The following is a 24,576-nucleotide window of genomic DNA, read 5'->3' as shown; positions in this document are numbered from 1 at the left end:
GTGCAGGAGAGGAAGAGGAGGTTCCTTTGCAGAAAGAGGAAGTCTGTTGCAGGAGCAAATATACAGCAGAGGATGCAGACCATGGTTTTGGTATTTTGACTTATTAGCCATCTTGAGTAGGTGAGATACCATCATTTTAAATAACTAAATTACCTGCAATTTTAATCTCTTTTATTTTTCAGCTGACTGGATTGCAAATTGCAGGTTCTGCCTACCTCTGAGGCTGTGGGAAAACAAGCTGTTGCTATGCTTCCTTGCCTGCTATAGAACCAGGGCTTTTTTTTTTTACAGCTGGATACTATTGCCATTATGAGAGGCTTTGTGGCGAGTTCCGGCACCTCTTTTTCTTGAAAAATAGCATTGCATAGAATCATAAAATTGTAGAATTGGAAGGGCTACAATGGTCATCTAGTCCAACCTCCTGCAATAAAGGAGTCTTTTGCCTAATATGAGGCTTGATCCCATGCTCAGGGCTTTTTCCCCCGTTAGCCAGAACTTAGTTCCGGCATCTCTCAGGTGTGCGTCATTCTAAGAGAACGAGGGAGGTGTCCATGGTGAGTTCCGGCACCTCTTCGTTTTTTAGAAAAATAGCAGTGCTCATGCTGTGCGGACTTAACTATCCGTAGAAAATCAGAACAGTGAATCTCAGTGGTACCAGCACTCACATTGGGTTGGAGGGGGCCATGGGCAAGGTGACCACAGCAAGACCTCAAGTAGGCTTACCAGGCAATGGTGGGCATTAGTAGTGAAACTGGTACTATGAAGCGCTTGGCAAAGTAGCAAGAACAGCACCAGCTTCGATTCCCCCAAAATGACTCAAGAACCTGATAGAGCCCCATTATTCCTTATTTCCCTGTTTGTTATACATAGGTCAGCAGCTACTTTCTTAGCCATTTGTCTGATCAACATGGTAGAAAAGGAACAAAACCATGTGCAACTCTTTAATCATTTTTTTTAATAAAACAGAAAAAAAGCCTTCCTTTCGTTTGATCTCCCACATCCCATATATTACCAATTCTGGAACAAGCTCCACCAAGGATCTATAAACTAACATCTCAACATACCGTGCCACGCTGTGGCCATTTTCTAAGTTAACTTTGACAGGAACTAACACAATCTTCAAAAACATCGTAAACTTTGCTTCGGAGCTGACACTCTATTGCTGCTTTGTGCATTACAGAAGTCATATCCGGAGCTGAGGAAAGCCTATCTAGTGCTGGTCAGATATATGCCTTTTTGTCATCACCTCGAGACGCTATCTTTCAATTAGATTTAAAAAGAAGACGACGGAGCCGGGGTGGGGGTGGGCAAGAGAAGCAGCTATAAGGAAGTGCCTTCTGGAAATGTTCTTTGGTACTCCATATGTAGGTTAGATCTGCTGCTGTTAATGCTAACTATGGTGGCTAAGCAAACTGGCAGCTGAGCAGTAGTGTGAGTGTTTTGCTTTGCCATTTAGGAAGCCAGCATTCATTCATCATCATGGCTTCTCTCCCAGGTCAAGTGGGGTTGACGCTACAAAGGAAACAAGTTCATTCAGCCCCAGTGGGACAGTGTGTTTCACGTTACTCAAGAGTGTCCTCGAATTTTCAACAAATATAATGTGCTTTATTATCACTGACTCCAGGGGAGGGCAAGGAATGGTTGATCAGCCACACTAGAAAGTTTTTAGTTATTACTTTTAAGAAACAATAACTCCCCCCTCCCTGTTTCTCTAAAATTGTTTCTCTAAAAATGCAAATTAAGCAAAACCATCACCTTATACTAATTTGAAGTCTTCATATGTGTAGAAATACATGTATGACATTGAACTGCTCCATAGTTAAGGGCTAGGATGACCAAATGTAAAAGAAAATGGGGTGCATGTATATTTAAAAGTTGTAGAGTAGAGAGAAACACAATAGATAAGATTGTCAGGCCAGGCAAGGAAAAAACCTTCCTGATAAAATTTCCATTATTAACAGTGTAAGAGCCCTGTCCTTCTTTGCATTTTATCAGTGGTCAGGAGAGTATCAATATTTGGAAATCATGCTAGAATACTTTTTGGGAAGGTGTTCTTTGTTGGGAGGCAAGTCATCCCATTATGCAGTGTGAGGCCCATGAAAGGTAAGCATCTTTACAGCATCATCATCTACAACAACAACAACAAATATTATATTTTTAATTACAAGATAAGGCACTTGCGGGATTTTCTGGATCAGTTACCAAAACAACTTGACCAGCTTTGGATTTTGGATGGGCTCTGTTTCGAGTTCTTCCTCAGGTTGCAAACTATCTTGGGGTAGCCCAGGCATCACAACCTTCAGCCCTCCAGATGTTTTGGACTACAATTCCCATCATCCCTGACCACTGGTCCTGTTAGCTAGGGATCATGGGAGTTGTAGGCCAAAACATCTGGAGGGCCGCAGATTGGGGGTGCCTGGGGTAGCCCTTGGAAACATCACAGCAAACCAAGCACCCAGGTGACTTGGCTCAGATTAAGCCCACATCAAACTTGTAGAAGAGATCTGTACCTAACTGCAACCTCTAAAAAGCAGGAGAGGATAACCTGTAGCACTACAGATGTTGCTGGATTCCCCATCAGCCCCAGCCAGCATGACTAATGGTCAGGAATGATGGGAGTCTCATAACATATGGAGGGTGACAGGTTCCCAAAAATGACTTTTAAAAAGTGAAATGGTTATTACTTGTCAAATCATAGGTTCACAAGAGAATTGTAGACCACTAAAGAAAAATTGCTAGAATTTTTTCTTTCTTTCCATACTAATTTTACCCATAAAAAAAGGTGGTACAACAATTCTGTATATAACGTAACATGCAATTGTATTAAATGAAGTCTTTAATACATTATCCAGCAATGTATAGGTCTAAGTGCTCTAAGCAGTTGAAATGCACAACTCACAAGTTTAGCTACTCCCTTCTTGCTGGTCATTGATGGGAGCTTTGTTGTATCTGGGTTCTTCTTTAATAGTATATATACAGAAAAGCAGAAGGGCAATGACAATGGAAATAGTGCTGCCATCTTTTGGTCATCAACATTAATAGTGCTACATAGGAAGACGGCACACAAGTAATCTTTCAGGGGGAATTTCCTACTAGTAGAAAATGTTCAAGTGGAAAAATAATCCTGTTAAGCTCGTTAAAACAATAGAGGTCAGATAATTTAAATAACAAATTGCAAGGAGATGCAAAAATGTAATTCCTGCTTTTAGTGGTCATCAGGATAGCACTGCTGCAGCAGGAGACTGTAAAAGGAGAGAAAATCTCAATAAAACACAGAAGAACCTGCCTAAGAACCATTCGACCCTGGAAAAGAGAAATAAGGAAAGATCTAATTTACACACAGCTACTCGCAACATGATCTCTCTCAATTTGATTATGCAGTACATTATAATTCTAAGGAAAATGTGTGATCTGTGTCCATTGGAAATTATTGTACTTGAATTACCATTGGGTGGCACAAATATTCTGTCATTCTTAACCTGGGATAGCACACAGGCAAGTCATTGCTTGGTGCAACAAATCAGTAAGTGATGTTCACACATATGTGATTTGGCTCTTCACTGAGCTACAACCCAGGAAAATAAGGAGGGGAAGGAATTAAAATGCAATGTATTACGTTACAATCATTATTACAATCAACACTTGTCAATTTTAAAGATTCCCCAACTACTGATTCACTTAAAGGATTGGCTCTGAAGATCTTACTTAACAGCAAAAGTTTTTAAAAAGTGTAGAAATACTGCTTCATTTTGGATTGGCTTTCTCTTTCAAAGTTTTGTTTTTTCCCCCCCAAATTGTCATTTAATCTGTGCCTTAACTCTGCTCTGCACCATGTTTTTGAAATATCAAATACTAATGGCACAAGGGCATCCTATTGTCAGATATTTTAAGGTGCTGCATGTTGCTGAAGAAGTATTACCCTGAACAGAGACAAGCTGCTACTTGCAGCCTAAACAACTCCAGCCAGAGCTGTCAGAAGCCCACAGTTTCTGCCTTTTTCCTCTCCCTCAGCTTTGCTTTCTGCCTCCTTCATGCCCTGCCTTCTGCCTCAGTTGAGAATTGCTCCTTTCCCTCTGTCCCCATGTTACCGAGCCAAGCCATAGCTTTTACCATATTGGTCACAGATCCAAGCCAGATGCTGGCTGTGTGTAATGTCTGCTCACACAAAGTGAGGACAATTATATTACACATCCACGGTAGAAATCCTTTGGAAGGTGCATAATTACCTTCGCAGGAGAATCCATGTAGCTAGTTATTTTTATACTGAAAAATGGCAACTCGTCTACCTCCCTTTCAGGAAAGTGGCCTTTCCTGGCACAAGATTACATATGGATGGAGCAACATGTGGTTGTCACTGAGAAATTGCCAGTAGACTGAACAGGTTTTAAGCAAACAGGGGTCTCTGTCCTGGGAGCACAATCAACATCCTGTAACATGTAAAATGTTAATGTTTTCTTTTTACTGAGGGACGACTAAGCATGTTTGCAGATCAAGTGCCAGTGATTCAACAAACTGCTAGTAAATATCCTGCTCTTTTGTGATCTTAAGGATCAGCCCTATAACTGGGATCCTCACCTGACCCACTTCAAGGCAGAAGCAGATTTCACAACCTTGAGAGTATTTCCTCTGAGTTACACCAGTGAAGATTTTCTTCAGCTTCCCTCTGTGGTCAACATTCAAGGAGCGCCACACTTGACAATCCTGGGTGTAAGAAAAAGGGTTGATCTGCCCATTTCCACACGACTTTACCTGAAAGAAAGTTACCTTCAGTCATACCGCTAACATTCCCCACCTTTGGGTTATTGACTTGTTTAAGGCAATTTAATGTAACCATTCAACACCCCAAGGTGGTTTACCACACAAACATCCTAATACAAGAAAGAAAAGTCTGTTTCAATCCAGTCTATGTGGCAACCATCAAAGAGGGCTCATTTGGGAGCCATTTTTCCCTGGGCAAACCCTCCACACACATCTTTTGAATCCTCCTGTGACTAAAACTCCTGAGGGGGGAAAAAACAAAAAAACAAACTGCTAGTTAGAAAGACTGCCCTGAGGCACATTAGAACAAAGCTTATATACCGGTTTCAAAGAGTCATAAAACTTCAAAATATTATTCTACATACTCAAGAAAGGTTACACTTCATGGGATGTAAAACATGGTGCCATACTGATAGCTACTCCCCCACAATTACCTTGGGGTGCCCCAAAGTGCCCAGGCCATTTGTCGTACTTTAACACTGTTCCCTTTGCAACCAGGCCTTTGGCAGGGCTGTTGACATTCTATTCCTTCCCTTGTCCCTGGGATATCTCAGGAAGCTTCGTGGTGATGCTGGATTTGCACTCCAGTGTTAACTCAAAACAGACATAGCGAACCTCCTTCCTTGGAGGTTTTTAAGCAGAGGACTGATGATCATCTGTCATGGATGCTTTAGCGGAGATTCCAGCGTTGCAGAGGGTTGGACTAGCTGACCGCTGGGGCAGGGGCGTAGGAAAGGGGGTGAGGTCTGACCTAGGTGCCACCTGACGGGGTGACAAAATGGCCGGCGGTACTCACCGTGGGCCTGCAGCATGCACGAGCCACGCATGTCAGTGCCCACAGGCTCTGCGCTGGCTGCTGGCTGCCTCCCCCCAGCTGGAGGGCGGCTGGGGCCCTGCGGCACGCTCTGTCCCTAAGGGCATTGCACGCCCCATCCCGTCCCTATGGGTGCCTGGTGCCCATAGGAACGGGGCATGCGGCACCCATAGGGAAGGCACAGGCCATCCAGTCCTATGGGCAGTTCGCCCCACCCCTGGGCACACCGCCCCAGATGCCCGAGAGACTTCCTCCGCCACTGCCCTGGGGTCTGTTCAACTCTGCAGTTCTATGATCTGCTTGCTCAGAGGCTTTGTACAAGAAGCAGGGTGAGGCAGTTTCCCATTGACCTAATGTCTCCAGCATAAAACAGAAGCACAAGCTTTATTTGCCAAGTAGCGTAGATTATGGCAATCGGCAGACTAAGGATTACAATCATTCATTGTCAGATTTACAGAGGTTAATGCTCCTTAACAGACTGGATATATCTGTAAAATTATTACAGTCATCTAAACTTAATTAACTCCTTATTTTTTAAAAAAAAATCACATCAGAAGTGTCAATGGTTTGTCATTTTGGAAGCGTTGTGCCTGATTTTGTAGAACTATACACTTATTTCACACATCTCTTGGAACACATATTGATATATTTATTACCAAGACTATTAAAATAAAGCATAGAATAAGATGTAGCCATACATTTGGCCTTTGAATTCAGAATGCCAGCATAGAGTCCTTCCCACTACACACACATATACTGTACAAGCAAAACTTTAACTGACTGAGGGGAGGAATTCAAAGGAATATCATATTTAACTTTTACAGCAATAATTTTGAAATCCTCTCAGTATGAACTGAGTTTTTACAAACTCACAAAGAAGCTTTAAAAAAACAAAAACACTGGGCTATTATTTTATTTCAAAACTAATTACATTAAGGAATGTAAATTAAGGCAACAATAAGTAGATGGAAAAGAGTAGGCAGTTTTATATAGAAATGATTTATTGGTCTTGCTTTTGTGAAATTTCAATTACCTCTCCCCCCCCCCCGCCCTAATTAGTTAATTAGTTAATTGGTTAACCGTGCCAGGCAGTTTACAGAGGTAATAAGGTGAGGTGTTTTACAATCTAAAATTCAACGCAAGAGAAACAAACAGGAAAGGAGGGGAAGTAGAAGCAGGGGGTTAAATAAGGAGAGACTGTGGTCACATCCACACAATACATCTAATGCACTATTATGGCATTTTAACAGTCATACAGCCTTCCTCAATGAATCCTGAGAACTGTAGTTTGCTAGGGGTGCTGAGAGAGATTACACAAACTACAGGACCCATGATTCTTTAGGAGGGAGCCAGGACTATTAAAGTGGCATAGGAGCACTTTTAATGTATGATTTAAAAATTACCTTAGTGGTTATTTCAGTTAAAACATGCTTAGTTTACAGCAGGGCATGAGAACAAGGGGACTGTACCAAAGGCTTTGCGGCAAAGGTACCTTACCATATAAATATTTTGACACATTCAGGGAAAGCATTGCCAGGCATTTTTAATCATTACGGATGCAATGCAGCTAAAATAATTTTAGTCTGAATTTATACCATATTTTTGCCAACGGTCTTACAAAAGGAAGGTGCAAACTCCCACTGAAACAAATGGGAGCTGTAGAGCTGAGAACTTGCAGCAGCACACCCTTGACCCAGTAATAAGGATCTAAAATAATATTTATTCAAATGTATGCATTTGAAAATGTCTCTAAAGTTGAAAACACAATTTCCCCAAGGGACTCAGCCCAGCCAGGCATATTTACCCCGTCGCTTCAGATCGAAAACGTTTCCAAGAGGAAGCAGAAAATATGGCAAAGGCAGCCTCCTTGTCTGAAGTATTTTACATGCTCTACATAGTTTAAAAATATGTGGCTTATTAATGACTGATTTTTCAACCTCCCCAATAAGCTTTTTATTATTATTAAGATGACACCCCTTTACTGATACAGGTGTCACACAATTCCGCTCTGTGCATGTATCCTTTATGATGTTTAATATAAAAGATAGCCCAGTATTTATATCCCTTACAATAAGAGAATGGATTGTTTTAAGGTTATACAGTCCAGCTGTGATAAAGAAAGAAGGAACCTTACAAAATGATAAATATTTTCATTAAAAAACTTTAAAACTAAAAGTTCAAAGATATGTTCTCTTCTCTTATATCTTGTCAAAACATGACTTAGGGCCCAAAACTAATCTACTTTCAATTTTATTCCATATTTCAGTGCTGTCATAGTACTCAGCAGAGAGTATTGGAATACGATCATTTTTTATTTTGTTGATGTTACCGACAGCTTTATTTCACAAAGCAATCTTATACTATGTCTACCAGTGGCAGGTCACAGAGGTCAAATAGTCTATCCTTACAGGTAGAGAGCTTATTAAATGGCACGTCTATTAAACCCAATGGACAACATAAAGAAACATTTCAGCAAAATATTTTTAACATAGTTCAATGAAAATATGAGTGGAAAGAGTAGTAAATAATTTAAAATGATGCTGGTATGAAACTTAGGTCACAGCATTTTTAGAAAAAGGGGGGAAAGGAGGGGGATTTTCAAGCGCAATCCTACTGCTAAAGTTTTTAGAACAAAATCTATTTTTTTAAATGCCTGAGGAAAATCAGTGTAGCCCATACATAAGTTTACATTGTGTGTTGCATTTATTTACAGGTAACTGGATTCGTGACTCTGTAAACTGCCTTTTTTTTTTTAACATACAAAAATAAATAACAGCAACAGCCTAATCCTATACAACCGTTGCCTAAAATTGTGTATTGTGGTAACACTCTCCTCTTCCTTCACTGCAGAACCTCCCTTGCTCCTGCCCCATAAAAACCTTGTGGCGAATGTGGTGCAAGAACTGAGGCCCCAATCTGCACTATAAATGTAAAGCAGGAGCATACCACTTTAAACAGTTATGGCTTCCCACAAAGAGTTGTTAGGAGTCCCCCTATTCCCTTCACAGAGCTAAAGTTCTCAGGGTGGTTAAACAATTCCTCTTTTCAGGAAACTCTGGGAATTTTATCTTTGGAAGGAAATAGGGGCAGTCTAACAACACTCTTTTGAATTACGGTGCTGAAGGAGACTCTTGAGAGTCCCAAGGACTGCAAGAAGATCAAACCTCTCCATTCTGAAGGAAATCAGCCCTGAATGCTCACTGGAAGGACAGATCCTGAAGCTGAGGCTCCAATACTTTGGCCACCTCATGAGAAGAGAAGGCTCCCTGGAAAAGACCCTGATGTTGGGAAAGATGGAGGGCACAAGGAGAAGGGGACGACAGAGGATGAGATGGTTGGACAGTGTTCTCGAAGATACAAACATGAGTTTGACCAAACTGCGGGAGGCAGTGGAAGACAGAAGTGCCTGTCGTGCTCTGGTTCATGGGGTCACGAAGAGTCGGACACGACTAAACGACTAAACAACAACAACAACACTCAGCAACTTTAACAAACTATTGTTCCCAGGATTCTTTGGGGAAAGCCATGACTGTTTAAAGTGGTATGATACCACTTTAAATGCATAGTGCAGATGGGGCCTAGGAAATCTGCATTGTAGTGTATGCAGGTCATGCTTACAGCAGCACAATGGGTTACTTTTGAAATGCACTAGTAAATAACTAAGTTAGCAAAACCCTAACTTCAAGCCAGACTCTTAAGCTGCATGGGGAGAGGACTGGATTTCTAGAGGAGTAAGCCATGTTAGTGTCTTGCAACGAAAACAACAAGGAGTTTTTGACACCATAAAGATTAACAAATTTATTCTGGCATAAGCTTTTGTGGAGTACCATCCACTTCATCAGATGCAACAGAAATTCAGTCTCGATCCAAGTATATCGACTGGGATCAAGACTGTGTTTCTTATAAACAAAAGGGTTCCTTGTCTCCACGGAAGACTTCTGATCCATTAGCGTAATTTCATTGGCAAAAGGGGTGAGGTACCCCATTTTGTCAGTTTTCCCCTCCTACTGTGCCCTATGTCCCCACCCCTGAAAATGTGCTCCAGAGAGTTGACTTGAGGGACCCTCTGGAACACTGTGGGAGGTGGCACAGGAGGCTGCAAGAGGAATGAGAAATTGGCAAAATGCCTCTCCCCAGACTGGAGCATTCCAAGCAGAACTCCTCTCAGGAGTAACCCCTGGAGCCAACTGAATATGTTTGTTACTTTGCCTCAGGGATGGAGATTCTGAACCTCCAGATGTTACAGACTACTACACCCATCATCTCTGGCCACTAGCTATGCTGGCTGGAAATGATGGGAGTTCAAGTCCAATAACATCTGGAGGAATACAGGTTATCCCTGCTATGCTGGATTGTCATATCCCTGTGGTTTACAGAAGCACCCATAATTTAATTTCAGAGTGGCACACAAAAAGTCCCAGATCAAGATTTGAAAAAAAACCACACACAAAATGATAGGTAAAGTTCCAGAGTTTCAATTGGAGAATTAACCTTATCCTTCAGCAGTGCAGCTTAAAACAGTAGCTAAAAATGTCACGGGGCAGGGTTCCCTAGTAAACAACACTAATATTTTCACCCTTAGGTAAATTGAAAAGGGAATATAAACTGCCTCAAACTGAGCCAGACCATCACACCATCTACCTCAGTATTGTCTACGGTTACTACCAGTGGCTCTTTGATTTTGTTGTTCTCATGCATGCCCAATACTGATTTTTTCAGTATTGGTGTTTTCATTACTGCATTCAGAAGAAGAGGTAAAAAAAAAAAGTGAGTTATGCATGGGAGCCATATATTCAAATAGCAACTCATGGTACATTGCCTTCAAACTTAACCCTTGCTTTTCAGTTTTGCTATCTATTCCAACTGACTAAATGCAACAAGCTTCAACAGGGTTATGACAACAACTATAGCAGCGTTTTAATTGTCCACTCACAGATCCACATATTAGCTAATGATCTGCTCTTGGCTTCTGAAGTCTTTCCACTGGACCCTGCTGGATACTACACGGTACACTTTTTATCAGTAGATTCATCTGGTCAGATAATTAATGAAAAACAGAAACATAAAACATGAGTTGTTAAAGTTCACAATTACCTTCCCTCACAGCTTCACTCTGAACGTCCTTGCTTTAACACGCGGTAAATCATCTACCTAAATGTATTTGCACCCAATCATTTTTTAAAGTCACAATCTTTGTAGTGTCAACTTGTCAAGGGTCAAAGGGAAGAACAGGCAAGATTCCCAAATCAATCTGCTTGTAGAAACTGTCTCATTTCATTTCAAATTACCTGCTGGGGCTGAAGCAGCAGGCAATGGACAAACTGCCTTCCTCCATAAACCATGACAGCACAGGTCGAACTTATGTGATCATTCATAAGGGGCAAGTCAAGCTGGGGCTGTCATTAACTACTTTTAAACTGCTGTGCAGGGTTAAGTGATCTTGCAAGGCAGCAGCAGATATAAATACTATTTGGACAGTTTAATGTCAAGAGACAACTCCTCTGGGATTAAAACTGTGTAACCCAATAGTGCAGTTGTCGATGGAAGGATTAAGGGAGTTTGGAGATGTTTCTTGAAACCCCAACTTTGCATGTTTTTGCATAGGATTTAGATGCCAGAGGCAGGGCAAAGCTCTATGAACCCTAACATGCCCTTCCAAAAGCATGAAATAAAAGTATTCCTGATGCGAGACCACTTCTCTCATTTTGCAAGGGAATGACTTCTGAGGCCTCCTTCACACGTTTTAAAAAGGAGGTAGCAAAAACTCTCTTGTAATGACTTGACCCATCTCATTGGCTCATTAGGAGACATTAGACTGAATTAATTTTGCATATTACAAAAAACTGCTGCCGTTATGACATCAGACTACGACATCTTTTTGAAATTGGATTCTTTTTTCTAAGGTGCTTGTAACCTCATCCCTTTTCAAGTAGGAGCAATGTCAAACAAACAGCTTTCATTGTGAAAATGAGTCAATAAAGTCACCTCATAGAGACTTTATCATCTGAGAGTCAAAGCAATGAGGCAATTAATGGGAGAGTTTGAAAGTCACACAATGAGGAAGTTTGGATGTCCTGAGGCATGGCCCCTCCTCCTCTGCCATGGCCACAATAGAGCAGCTCAGGAGCTTGAGGTTTCATATTATGCTAACTAGTGTCATCCAAACCTTGACCAATTGTGGCTAATGTTAATTACGGCTTGCATAAAATAAGCTGGATAAACCATAGGTCATCTTGACCACAGTTTGTTGGTTAAGTTGACACAACAAGCTGTGGTTAATCAATGATGGAAGTGAAAGCTTCCAGAATGCTCCCCAAAGCTGTGCAGGAATTGAGAAAAGGAGCAACATATTGATATTATCCTTAGACTGTAATACTTCAGAGTCTAGATGGTAGTAGTGGAGACAGCAAGAAATCACTATTCATAGAAAATTTGGGAGAAGGTTAGGTTAAAATCTTGTTAGGTTTTATCTTGTCAACTGCCCTGAGATCTTTTGATGAAGGCAGTACTGTATATAAATCTGATTAATAAAAATAATAATATTAATTTTAATGTAGACATGTTGGTTTTCTATACACAAGGAGGGTGTTGGGATTTTTTGTTTGTTTGCAGGGAGCATTCAATCCTTATTCCCTACCTTCAGGAACAGTTTCCACCCCCTTCAGTTGCAGCTTTCTGCAGACCAGACTATTGTGCTTAGCCATATTTGATCGAGAACGAACTTTGGTAACCTAAGTTAGAGAAATTAAATGAAGAAATTAATTGTGCCATTCACATTCAAAAGCAATATTCTCAAACTTATAATACATATCATCCAAATCAAAGCATGCCAATTCTGCAAGTAATTGATTTCATGCCTAAACTTATACATAAATAAGAAATTCCAAACTCATGAAGATTCTTTACACATTCCCCAGAAGGCATCCTGATGGCTCAAGGGGCAGCAATCATATTAAAAAATCTAATTGTTCATGCTAATACTACATTTCTACTATTATCCTGTTTAGCCAACCATATGTAGGTTTACTCAGAAGTAGACACTGACTTCCATGGAATTCAATAGGGCTAATTTCCAAGAACAGACTTGCAGCATTGCAGTCTTGAATGAATTTAATTATTTTATCATTGTCTCTTCACTAGTAGCTTAAGAAAATTATATGAAAGATACATGCTGACCCTTTAACTAAACAGGACCTAGCAATAGATTGAGTTCTCAGAATAAATGTCTTGAAATTCACATCAAATGCTTTTAAGATAGGTCTTGCTGGAGAGACTTATAATCAAAGTAACTTCATCACGAGAAGCAGAATGTTTTCTACAGCCAGTGGTGGCCAATGCCCATTGGAACTGGGAGGGCAAAGGCTGAAAGGCCAGTAGGTACATCCTGAGCCAACTACTTTAAATTTTGCCCCATCCTCCTATTATTTTCTGATAATGGCAACACTGGAACTAAGGAGGAGGAAGCTGACCTGGGCTGGATTCTAGCAAGAAAGTGGGCCAGTGGGCAGTGCCCCATTTGCCCTAAAGGACAAGCCTTCACTGTCTACGGCAGGGTTTCCCATGTTTGGGTCTCCAGCTGTTTTTTTACTACAATTCCCATCATCCCTGACCACCGTCTTGCTGGCTAGGCATGATGGGAACTGCAGTCCAAAAACAGCTGGAGACCCAAGCTTGGGAAACCCTGGTCTACAGAATGAGCTCCAGAGTACCTGGTGTAAGTGTGTTCTCCTTTTATTGGATCTTTTTTATCATTATAGTTGTGTTTTGCTATTTTTTTTTCTGTGCTCCTTGCGGAGCTTTGCCAAACCACCAGAAAATAAAATAAGAGAACTAGACTGAATCACACTTCCACATGGGCTATTAATTATGGTTGTTGTTATTACCTGCCCTTTACTACAAGGTGCCAGATACCACAGTAAATAGGAATCCTAGATAGGATCCTTCATCAAAGCTGAGACAGCAGGCCAAATTTGGAGGCCCAGGAGTGGTGCCCTTGAACATCTGCCTCTTGAGATGGTTGCCTCACTCTGCCTAATGATAGGGTTGGCTCTGCAAAGGTCAGCTGTAGAGCACAAATTTAGCATGCACAATGTCCCAAGTTCCATTCCTGGCCTTTACATTTAAAGCAGTGGTGTGCAATGTTGTGCCCTCCGGATGTTTTGGACTACAATTCCCAGCAGCCCCAGCCAGCAGTCAGGGATGGTATGTTGGCCTGACAGCCTCGGACAGAAAGTCTCTACAGAGGGTGGCAAATACAGCCCATGCTATCATGGGCTGTCCCTTGAGTCCACTAGATGACATTACAAGGGATCGTTGCCTTAGGAGAGCATGAAAAATTCTCAGGGATGACTCACACCCTGGCCATCACCTCTTTAATCTTCTACCCTCGGGCAGGAGATATAGAAGTATAATCAGCCGTAAAGGTAAAGGGACCCCTGACCATTAGGTCCAGTTGTGGCCGACTCTGGGGTTGCAGCGCTCATCTCGCTTTATTGGCCGAGGGAGCCGGCTTACAGCTTCCAGGTCATGTGGCCAGCATGACTAAGCCGCTTCTGGCGAACCAGAGCAGCGCACGGAAACACCGTTTACCTTCCCGCCGGAGCGGTACCTATTTATCTACTTGCACTTTGACGTGCTTTTGAACTGCTAGGTTGGCAGGAGCTGGGACCGAGCAACAGGAGCTCACCCTGTCACGGGGATTCGAACCGCCGACCTTATGATCAGCAAGTCCTAAGCTCTGTGGTTTAACCCACAGCGCCACCCGTGTCCCTGTATAATCAGCCATACCAACAGGTTAAAAAATAGCTTCTATCCTGGGCTGTTAGGCTGCTGAACGGAAAATAACATTGACATTGAATGTTTGTGAGGGGAGGCTCGTTTAATTTCATTGTACACAGGTTGTACAATGACAATAAATGTATTATTATTATTATTATTATTATTATTATTATTATTATTATTATTGAAGTTGTAGCCCAGCAATACCTGAAAGGTGCCACCTTGACTACCCCTGCTTCAAGTAAAGAGCTCTTAGGTTGTTACAGTCTCCTGTCTGAACCCCCAGAAAGCTGTAGGTAATCAAATTAGGCAATGCTTGGCTTGTTGGACACATAGTCTGACCTGGTTTAAGGAAGCTTCTCATACAACATTCAGAGAGGGGCTCCGCACATCCTTTGGTGTGAGTTAACGGGCTACACAGTTACTGTGACCACTGCAGTAACCCTGAGCTTAAATGCATGGTCCGGTACAGGTACCTACCTTGCCCCTCCCCGCAGGGCAGGTGACCTATGCTAAGCTCTTACTAAGCTGGTTACTTTGAAGCTCCAGTCATCTGAATCTACCCTAGGTAACAAGCGATAGTTTGCTACAATAGCTGGCAGAGATTTTCCGATGTAATTTTTCATTCTCCGACACTTTAAAAAGAGTACAAACATGTCAGTTTAACATGGCAAATGCTTGAAATTAATGCCCGCTAATTAAGGATGAGCAGATTGCTAAGATTTACATGGCACTGATGATACATTCCCACATGGAATATGAGGCAGCAAGTTGCCCTGATAAACTGCAGCTGTGCCCCCCCTGCTGCGGAAAACATTTCAGCGGCCCCTGCATTATGTTTCAATGAACACACACTACTTCTGTTTCACATGCACCTGCCATTGTTTTATATTCAGACAAAGCCTGGTGGGTCATGTCTCTGGGAAGAAGATTTTGGCAACAACATACGTGCAAAGGATTTCTTCAGCGAAGCAACTGAAGTTGAAGTGGTATTCTATACTAATAATAATCAGGTTGGTGGCCCTGGAGGAATGTCCACGGAGATCTTCAGAGATGTTGAGGAGTTTCGATGGGAGCCATTTTCTTTGCATTAATCTAGTAATTCAATGAGTTAACATGCAAACCGAAAAGAATGCCTTAGGACATATACTTTAGCCCTGCAGAGAAAGAATAACTCTTTAAGAAGGTTGCATGAAAGTTGCTGCTTTAATAATGATCAGGGTTTTCATTTTGGGGGGGGGGGTAGGCAGTGAATTGAAGACATAATGGAAATACACAAAAAAACCATAAAAAACCACCACCATGATTAAGATGCAAAAGTGAGAGGTATCCCATGCGTTAAAAGGAAAGCAAGTGCTGATCTACAGAAATATTATATTCGCTATATCTATAGACAGCTCCATGACAGTTACACCCATATTAATTTGGAAAACAAAACAAAAGAACTCAACTTGCACCTAGGTAGCAACTCAAAGAGTTTGAATCTCAACACTGATTTATTTATTTATTTTCATTCATATGCCACCTTTTTTTTCCTCCCAGGAACTCAAGGTGGCCCACGTGGTTCTCCCTCTCCTCATTTGATCCCCACAACCACCCTGTGAGGTAGGCTGGCTGAGAGACAGTGACTGGTCCAAGGTCATCCAGTTATCCAAGGTCACCCTGTGGGGATTTGAACCCTGGTTTCCCAGATCCTAGTTCAGCACTCTAAATACTACTTCACACTGGTTTGTGCCCTTTGCGATAGATAGATGATAGATAGATAGATAGATAGATAGATAGATAGATAGATAGATAGATATAGATAGATATAGATAGATGATAGATAGATAGATAGATAGATGATGATAGATAGATAGATAGATAGATAGATAGATAGATAGATAGATAGATAGATGATAGATAGATAGATGATAGATAGATAGATGATAGATAGATATAAATAGATATAGAGCAGCGCACGGAAACACCATTTACCTTCCCGCCGGAGTGGTACCTATTTATCTACTTGCACTTTGACGTGCTTTCAAACTGCTAGGTTGGCAGGAGGGGCTGAGCAACGGGAGCTCACCCCGTCACGGGGATTCGAACCACCAACCTTCTGATCAGCAAGTCCTAGGCTCTGTGGTTTAACCCACAGCACCACTCGCGTCTCCTAGATATAGATATATAAAAAATCCTGCAACCCTCCTTCAAATTGAAGGCTTGAGTTGAGTGGTCAGCATTACAGCACTACATGAGTAAAACTACTGGGTGGGCACAGACAGGGCAAAGTGCATTCTGAAGGGGGGTAAACCTTATTCTACATATTAGATTTCTGAAGGAGAAGTAAATACGAAGGGGGAAATTGCAAGTACCCACTCAAGTCTCGCTGTCTAGCTTGCATAAACAGTAAGAGTTGCAAACTTTTTTTATTCTTCCTGATCCTATGCCTTGAACAGCAGCAGGCACCCAGAAATAAAGCAAGTCTTTTCCTGCAAGGAAGATGAAGGGATTATGAAAGCTTCACTGCCATAATTTCTGCATATCATGTTGCAGTTAAAAGCACAAGCGCAGGCTAGTAAATAAAATAATAATTAATAATAATAATAATAGGCAGCAAACGTGAGCAAACCTCAAACTAGGTACATTTGAGTATTAATAAACACTTAGTGTTAACCAGTAAATCTACAGAATAATTTAATTTGAGGAAGAAAACAAATCCTGCTCTCTATTGTGTTTTTTCTTAGCTAGTCTTGCCACTGTCCCTGTGCTTTTAAACAGCAAGCTGGCAAGGGAAGCAGTCAAACTTTTCCAGGTGTTGGAGATGTGGTAAAAGCTTCATTTGTGCGCTTCAGGCCTGAGATCAGGGCAAGTAAAAAGGAGCAACACTATTTATAAAAGTTGTAACTATTGCAAAAGGGATTTTTTTTTCTTCTCTGGACTATTTTAAAATGTACAATGTTTATTAACCATTCCCAGCTGCCACTCTCATTTATGACGCTGCTGAAGGAATGCAGTTGTCATACCGTGTTATTTCCACCTTCTGTAGGTTGACAGTGTGGCAAATTAACATAGCAATTGCCTGGAAAAACAAACTATAGTGTTACTATAGATCTAATGATTAGGTTAGCCAGTCAACTGACATTGTGTCATCACCTTTATGATAGAATTCACTAAAGCAATCAGCAGATTAAAAAAAAAACACACACACCAGAATTCCTGAGCAGATAAATCACTATGATAACATAAGAATGGCTGCAGCTATAAAATGGAGGAAAGCGATCATAATTGAAAAACAAACCCAAGATGTGGCAATTGCACAAGTTCAGCCACAGAGATTTCCAGGAATCATGCGTGAATTAGGAATACTTAATCAGAGTTGAAAACCTACCTCATAACTTTAAACAAAAAAAATTAAAAAATTAATTGAAAACTATTTTATGATGCTAATAATATGTAGATGTCACAGACTGAATGTCTTTGCACAAGATTCTTAATTATCTTCATGAAAAGGTTGGGATCTAGATGAGAAGTGACAAGCCAGATAAAAAATAATAATTCAAGTTTCATGTAACTAATAACATTATTATTTGTACTGTGAAGCAGAGAAGAAAATAGTCACAACAAATGCCCTTTTAAAATACCCTATATTTTATTTATTTGCAATATAAACTTGAATATAATTCAAGAGAGGGCCTTTGGGATTTGCTGAATCTTTCTACTACGTGGATTAAAATCTCTCTGCCCATCTGAAATCTGAAATGTTAGAAAGTGCATTTTCCTCTCAAATACTTCTGGGTGCTAGAGTTTACTCCTCACAGAGTTACAATTCCAGCAACCCTTCACAAACCACAGTGCCCAGAATTCTTTGAGGGAAAGAATGGGCTTTGAATGTGGGAAGTGGAAATTAGCATTGAAACTAGTGGCTCCCAAACTTCCTCCCCAGTCCCAAAAAATGGCTGAGAGTCTTAGAAGACGGTTTAATGTCCCCACCCTGCCTATTGTTGAGCACTTGTAATGCACTGTTCTTTTTTAAAAATGCAATTCAAAATGTCAATACAATAAGAAATAAAAGAAACTACACCACATTGCAGTACCACAGAAGCCCATGGACCACTGGTGGTCTGAAGACTACACTAAGGGGATTTAAATCACATTAGGAGCAAAAGTAAGTTGGATAGCTGCTACAGAGATGTTCATAGCTGATCTAGGTCAGAAAAGGGAAGGGAAAGGATAAAAAGTAGGACCATATATGCTTGTTTGATTATTTGATTGTTGTTAGCCACCCTGAGCCTGGCTTCGGCTGGGGAGGGTGGGATATAAATAAAAAAAAGTTTTATTATTATTATTATTATTATTATTATTATTATTATTATTATTATTACTGGAGGGGGAATTCTAAGGGAAGAGTGAAGTACTTTTATGGTTTTGTACATGGATACCTGAGGGCTTATCAACAACAACATGTGCCTGCCTATGTCCTCAGGTAATTGGAGGTCCTCCTCTAGGTGTCTTATTGTCTGAAGTGATGATGGCAGATAACACTTGGAGACTGGGCCTTCTTGGTTGTAGCACCCCATTTATGAAATGGTTTCCCCATGAAGGTCTGCCTGTGTGGCCTACATTGATGGCCTTTCAGCATCAGGCTGCCATTTTGATTCCAATGATGTTGCGTAGACATTGTGAAGAACGAACATATATGAGGTGTCCCAATCCCACAATAAGAATACTAGAAAGGAAGGGACAGACATCTCATGCTCACAACTGCTTCTGAATAGTTTAACGGCCTGGTGCTTTCAACAGTCCTGGAAGACAGACCAAAAGTATGGTACAGAATGGGCTGAGGTGGAAAGAATGAGGCTTACCTAAGGTCATTCATTTATTTTGGCATGTGATCTGAACTAGGCCTTTCCCAACACACTCTCTTAGCCTGAATTGTAGCCTGGCGTGCCTTGGAATAAGTCTCATTGACTTCAATGCGTCTTACTTTCCAGCAGACATATATAGATTTGCACAGTTAGTATTACACCAGTCACAAGCATCATTTAGAGAGGCTAGGGAAGAATTACGCCAATCTCTATATGGCACATCTAATTTTTTTTTCTATAGCATTGCTATAGCCTTCTTTTGGAGGCTTGAGTCCTAAAAATGGAACCTCAACAAATGCACTCAAAACACACTGTGGTATTTTTGTTTCGTTTCACTATTTAATCTCATTATTTATCCAAGTACAAGCCAGTCAACCCTTTCTGAGAATCTTATCCTGATTGAGATCTCTGCACCCCAACTGATATGCCACACCTGACAATGGCTCTCAATTCAATAAGAAATACAAAACAAAAAACCAAACCTAAGCTGATGCATTAAGAGGAGGGGAGGTCAAGGTAAACCTCCTCTCCTTGAACACACACAAGTGCACAAGGACACACGTGTACCTCTCTTTTTGAGAATCACAAATTTAGGAAACTCACAAATATGAGCGAAGGTAAATTTCTTGTTCCGAAGTGGGGAGAATGTTGTTCGCAATCTGATGACTGCATGCACACATACCACTTCTGTTCTAGAATGAGAGACGTTTTTCCATGTATCACAGAAAGCTGTCAGGCCACTGGTCCGTGCAGCTCAATATTGTCTACACAGACTGGCAGCATCTCTGACCTGGAGATGCTGGAAATTTGATTTCTGCATGTAACACGGTTGCTGTACCATTGAGCTATAGCCCTTTCCCATGGATACTCAACTCTGAGTAAAACTATTCGTTTTGCATAACTTCCAATTCCCACATAGTTAACATATAAATGTAATTATAACATCTGCGCAAAAGTGAAAGACTGACATTCACTTTAGCCGTTTTGTTCTTAATTTGAAAGTACACATAATCCCACAGCAATGCAGATGATGCAACGCCGAGCAGTGACCTCAAGGCACAGGGCTGTAGCAAGCCTCTTTTGGTGTTTTTGTTTTCCTGCTTTCTTAATCCGCAAGAGCTTGGTCACTGCAAAATTATGTCTGAGTCATCAGAGACACCGTAATTTGTGCAGCCCAATCCCATTAATCTTTACTAAGGAGAGAAAGGTCTTCCCGTGCTTGTTGCTGCTGGGTAGGTGTGCAAAAGAATGTAGTCTTAATCTCCATGGCACGCCATCAAAGTTACACAGCTGAACGTGCAGATAACCAATCTATGGTTGAGAGAGCTGTTCCACCAGGCCTTTGGCTAGGGCACAGCCTGACTCCCTCCTTTGGCAATCTTCACAGAACTCTAGCCCAATGGTTGCCATCAATTTGATTTGAATTAATTTTATAATGAAATAATTTTAGAATGTTGGATTATTTTATTGTTGTTAGCTGCCCTGAGCCCGGCTTCGGCTGGGGAGGGCGGGATATAAATAAAAAATTATTATTATTATTATTATAGCTTCTGCATTTCAAAACTTGCAATGAAAAAGCCAAAAGTCAATGGCAGAGGATGCAGATCTAATGCAAGCGCACAGTACTTCTCTGGGCAACACACACCAAATAAAATATGGTGCCCAATATAAATTTAGGAAGCTGACATATTGAGACATACAATTGGTCGGTCTAGCTCAGAATTGTCTACAATAACTGGCTCGTTGGTGCTTTTTCCAGCCTTACCTAGACAGAAGAGATTGAACCAGGATTTTTTTCCAGCATACAAAGCATTCTTTAAAAGCTGGTTGAATGTGAGAGCTGCATTCAGTGATATTGTTGTACTATGAACAGCAGACCGGAGATGAAATCGAAATCTTCCTCTCTTGGGCCACTATAGCTCACATTTACTGATTATGAATGTCATAGCAGAGGCGTAGTGAAATTAAAGCTGCAATCCTATACACATTTAATTGGAAAGAAGTACCACTGAAGTCAGTGTAAACATGCATAGGATCGGACAGTAATTTCATAATTTTTTCTTTCTCTTGAAAGAAAAACAAAATATATGTCTTCCTAATTTCTTCCAGCTGTGGTTCCAAAGTGGAACAAAACTATTTAAGATCTAGCAAAGCCACATAATTTATTTCACTAAGCTCATGAAGTTTAAAGCATAATTATAAAATCATAGCAATGCATTGTTCTTCGTCAGAAAAAATCTGGCGAAAAAATGCATCTTTAAACATACATTCTTGCTCTGTATTGTCTAGCCCTCACAAAAACCACTTTTGTGATTTGAGAAGTAGGTAGCACTAAACAATATTGTATCTTTATTTGTTGATAAACCAGCAGACTTACAATCTACTTGGCTAGGGTGGGGTGGGGGGGACTTACACTGACATATTTTTAAACCGTTTCCCGCTGATGTATCCATCCTCATGTATCTCTGTGCACTTCAAGGCCAAGGCATTTTGAAAGTTTTACATTTAGCCTGAATAGGGTGCCTTGAAAAGATTCCCCCTTGAATGAGAACAAAAGAAAGCACAGAAATGTTAATCAATTCTAAGTGTCACTAAGCATTTTCCAAGAAATAATTTATGTGGTATTTCTTCTCACAATCAGCGCAGTTTTGATAGTTTCTCCCCTCAGTTCCCCCTTCCCCAAACAAAAGGAATTTTCATGGGTGCTGCCTTTCACAGGGCAAACTTCCTCGTGAGGTGAAAGAACAGCAGACTTGTGCCTTTTACAAATATGTGAGTTACGGTACTTGGGGAAGCAGGCAAACCAACAGACATATAGTTAGTATTTTTAAAATCACATCCCCCCTTTTTTTAAAAAAAGGCAAGGCAACATCAAGCCAAGCACAAAACCCAAAACTTCCTTTCCCTTTGTTAGCTACCTACCTATGCTGATTTTTCTCTCTAGTCACCCACACTTACATATAGACAAAACACGCAACCTCTGTGTTCAGTACATGTGGCCAGCAACCAGCAGCCATCAAAAGTCATTGAACAAGCATCTTCCAGAACAGATTACCTGTTGGCATCAGCCGAGGGAGCATCTGTAGGTATTAACTTAATAAAAGACTGCTGAAAAGATAATCAGCTTGCCTGACAGCCATTACAAGGGTTTTAGTGATTTGATCTATTTATTTATTTATTTATTTTAAGCTGTTTGGAAAGCAAGCAAATTGCTTATGTTTGCTATTAGGGTGGAATCACTTTGACCACTTCCAACTCGTTCCATCTCAACAAAGTCAAGTGGCTGCAAAAATGCTGCCCCAGTGATATAGCTGTGAATTGATCTCATCAAATAACTTGTTCCCGCCCCCCCCCACTTCTTACTACAGATTACTTGACATCAAGATACTGAACTTGACTTAATTTGGCACCAGTGTCCTCCTTTTAAGATTAATCCACATACAATAAGTAGCAGACTCTCAAACTGTTCTCTTCCACATTCAAATTTCATCCATATAGGACTCCGTATCACTTGTTACCTCATCATGCAATTCACCACCGAAGTGTTACTGTTGAAAGGTTTTTGGGTTGGATGGATCCCAAAAGATCTGTGAACAGAATTCCACTTTATATCAGTTGCTAGGAGTCCACAAGTGTGGAACGAGCTGCTGCTTCCAGGTGCCGCTTGTGGGTTTCCCATAGGCATCTAGCTGGCCACTGTGAGAACAGGGTGCAGGACTAGATACAGTGGTACCTCAGGTTAAGTACTTAATTCGTTCCAGAGGTCCATTCTTAACCTGAAACTGTTCTTAACCTGAAGCACCACTTTAGCTAATGGGGCCTCCTGCTGCTGCTGTGCCGCTGGAGCACGATTTCTGTTCTCACCCTGAAGCAAAGTTCTTAACCTGAGGTAATATTTCTGGGTTAGCGGAGTCTGTAACCTGAAGCATACGTAACCTGAAGTGTATGTAACCCGAGGTACCACTGTAATCCAGCAGGTCTCTTATGTTCAAAAGCAGTTAAAACAGTAAACACAGAGTAAAACAGTAAAAACAGAGTCACCGTTTAATGCTAGAATATTCTGAAATTTTATTAGTTAATGGCTAGCCCCACAGCTTCGTCACACTGGCCACATGACCCGGAAGTGTCTGTGGACAACGCTGGCTCCCGGCCTCTAGAGTGACATGAGCGCACAACCCTAGAGTCTGTCAAGACTGGCCCATACAGGCAGGGGTACCTTTACCTTTACCTTACTAGCCCCACATCATCCCCTTACGGACATGAACAGTTGCAAAAGAATGATTTCTCCCTTTCTTCCTCCACACGCAATTCTGGTTGCAAAACGTAGTAAGTGTGAAAGGGCAATGTGCACATTTCCATACATGTGATGGACATGTGCCCAGGATTTGTGGCTCAATTGCAACTGCCCAGAATTGTTGGCATCCATCTGTCCTTTGAGTGTTTGGGAATAGTTCTCTTCCTTTCCCATTTTATGTGCTCCATACAGGAAAAGTCTGCAGGGTATAAGCACAGCAACCATGGTACTATCTAGTCTAGCATTTTGTTCCTACAGTGGCTAACCAGAAGCCTATGGGAAACCCATCAGCAAGACGTTACTGTCAGCTGGCCATGTGTATCTGCAACTATGCAATGGATTATGATTTTGGCAAATACTATAATAGAATATGGACGTGGGTGGCGCTGTGGGTTAAACCACAGAGCCTAGGACTTGCTGATCAGAAGGTCAGCGGTTTGAATCCCCGCGACGGGGTAAGTTCCCGTTGCTTGGTCCCTGCTCCTGCCAACCTAGCAGTTCAAAAGCACGTCAAAGTGCAAGTAGATAAATAGGTACCGCTCCTGCGGGAAGGTAAACGGCGTTTCCATGCACTGCTCTGGTTCGTCAGAAGCGGCTTAGTCATGCTGGCCACATGACCTGGAAGCTGTACGCTAGCTCCCTCGGCCAGTAAAGCGAGATGAGCGCCGCAACCCTTGAGTCGGTCCCTTTACCTTTACCTAACTTAGGCTCATTAATTCCAGTCGGTATACTCTGAGTAGGACTTTACTGAATACAATCAAAACGAATAAAAAGCATATTGCCTTCATGCTATTATGATGTGCTCCTTAGAGCTCATTGGCTGGGCACTGTTGAATCAGAATTCAGGAATCAAAGACTGGACTAAGATGCTTTTAACTATGCTAAGTAAACAGCTCTAGTGAATCGCTGTTCCCTGATAACAATAGGTATACACCTAATATATAATATAAGTGGCCCTTAGACTCATACTTTATTGCTCCTTGTTTTCATAAAGTTATGTGTGGAACTTCCCATCTGTCAAAATAATTTTTAAAAGATGATTAATTTATTTCGTTTTAGTTCTACAGATTTTGGTACTTTTA

At 41.2% G+C, this 24,576-nt stretch overlaps 1 protein-coding gene and 1 long non-coding RNA gene across 2 annotated transcripts in view; one reads left to right on the top strand and one right to left on the bottom strand.

Moving 5' to 3' along the window:
* Positions 1-24,576, top strand: part of NR5A2 (nuclear receptor subfamily 5 group A member 2) — a 302,503-nt gene that overhangs the window by 164,235 nt on the left and 113,692 nt on the right. The gene's annotated exons all lie outside the window — the stretch shown is intronic.
* Positions 16,717-24,576, bottom strand: part of LOC309371910 — a 38,696-nt gene continuing 30,836 nt past the window's right edge. The window contains exons 4-5 of the long non-coding RNA XR_014169343.1: positions 21,614-21,739; positions 16,717-16,824 (exon numbers count right to left, since the gene is read on the bottom strand). This is a non-coding gene — a long non-coding RNA (uncharacterized lncRNA). The remainder of the gene's footprint in view (positions 16,825-21,613; positions 21,740-24,576) is intronic.

The sequence above is a fragment of the Podarcis melisellensis genome (assembly GCF_964234715.1).
Source record: "Podarcis melisellensis genome assembly, chromosome: 6".
Lineage (NCBI taxonomy): Eukaryota > Metazoa > Chordata > Lepidosauria > Squamata > Lacertidae > Podarcis > Podarcis melisellensis.
Note: the sequence above shows the minus strand (reverse complement) of the source record. Positions and strands in the feature narration are given on the sequence as shown.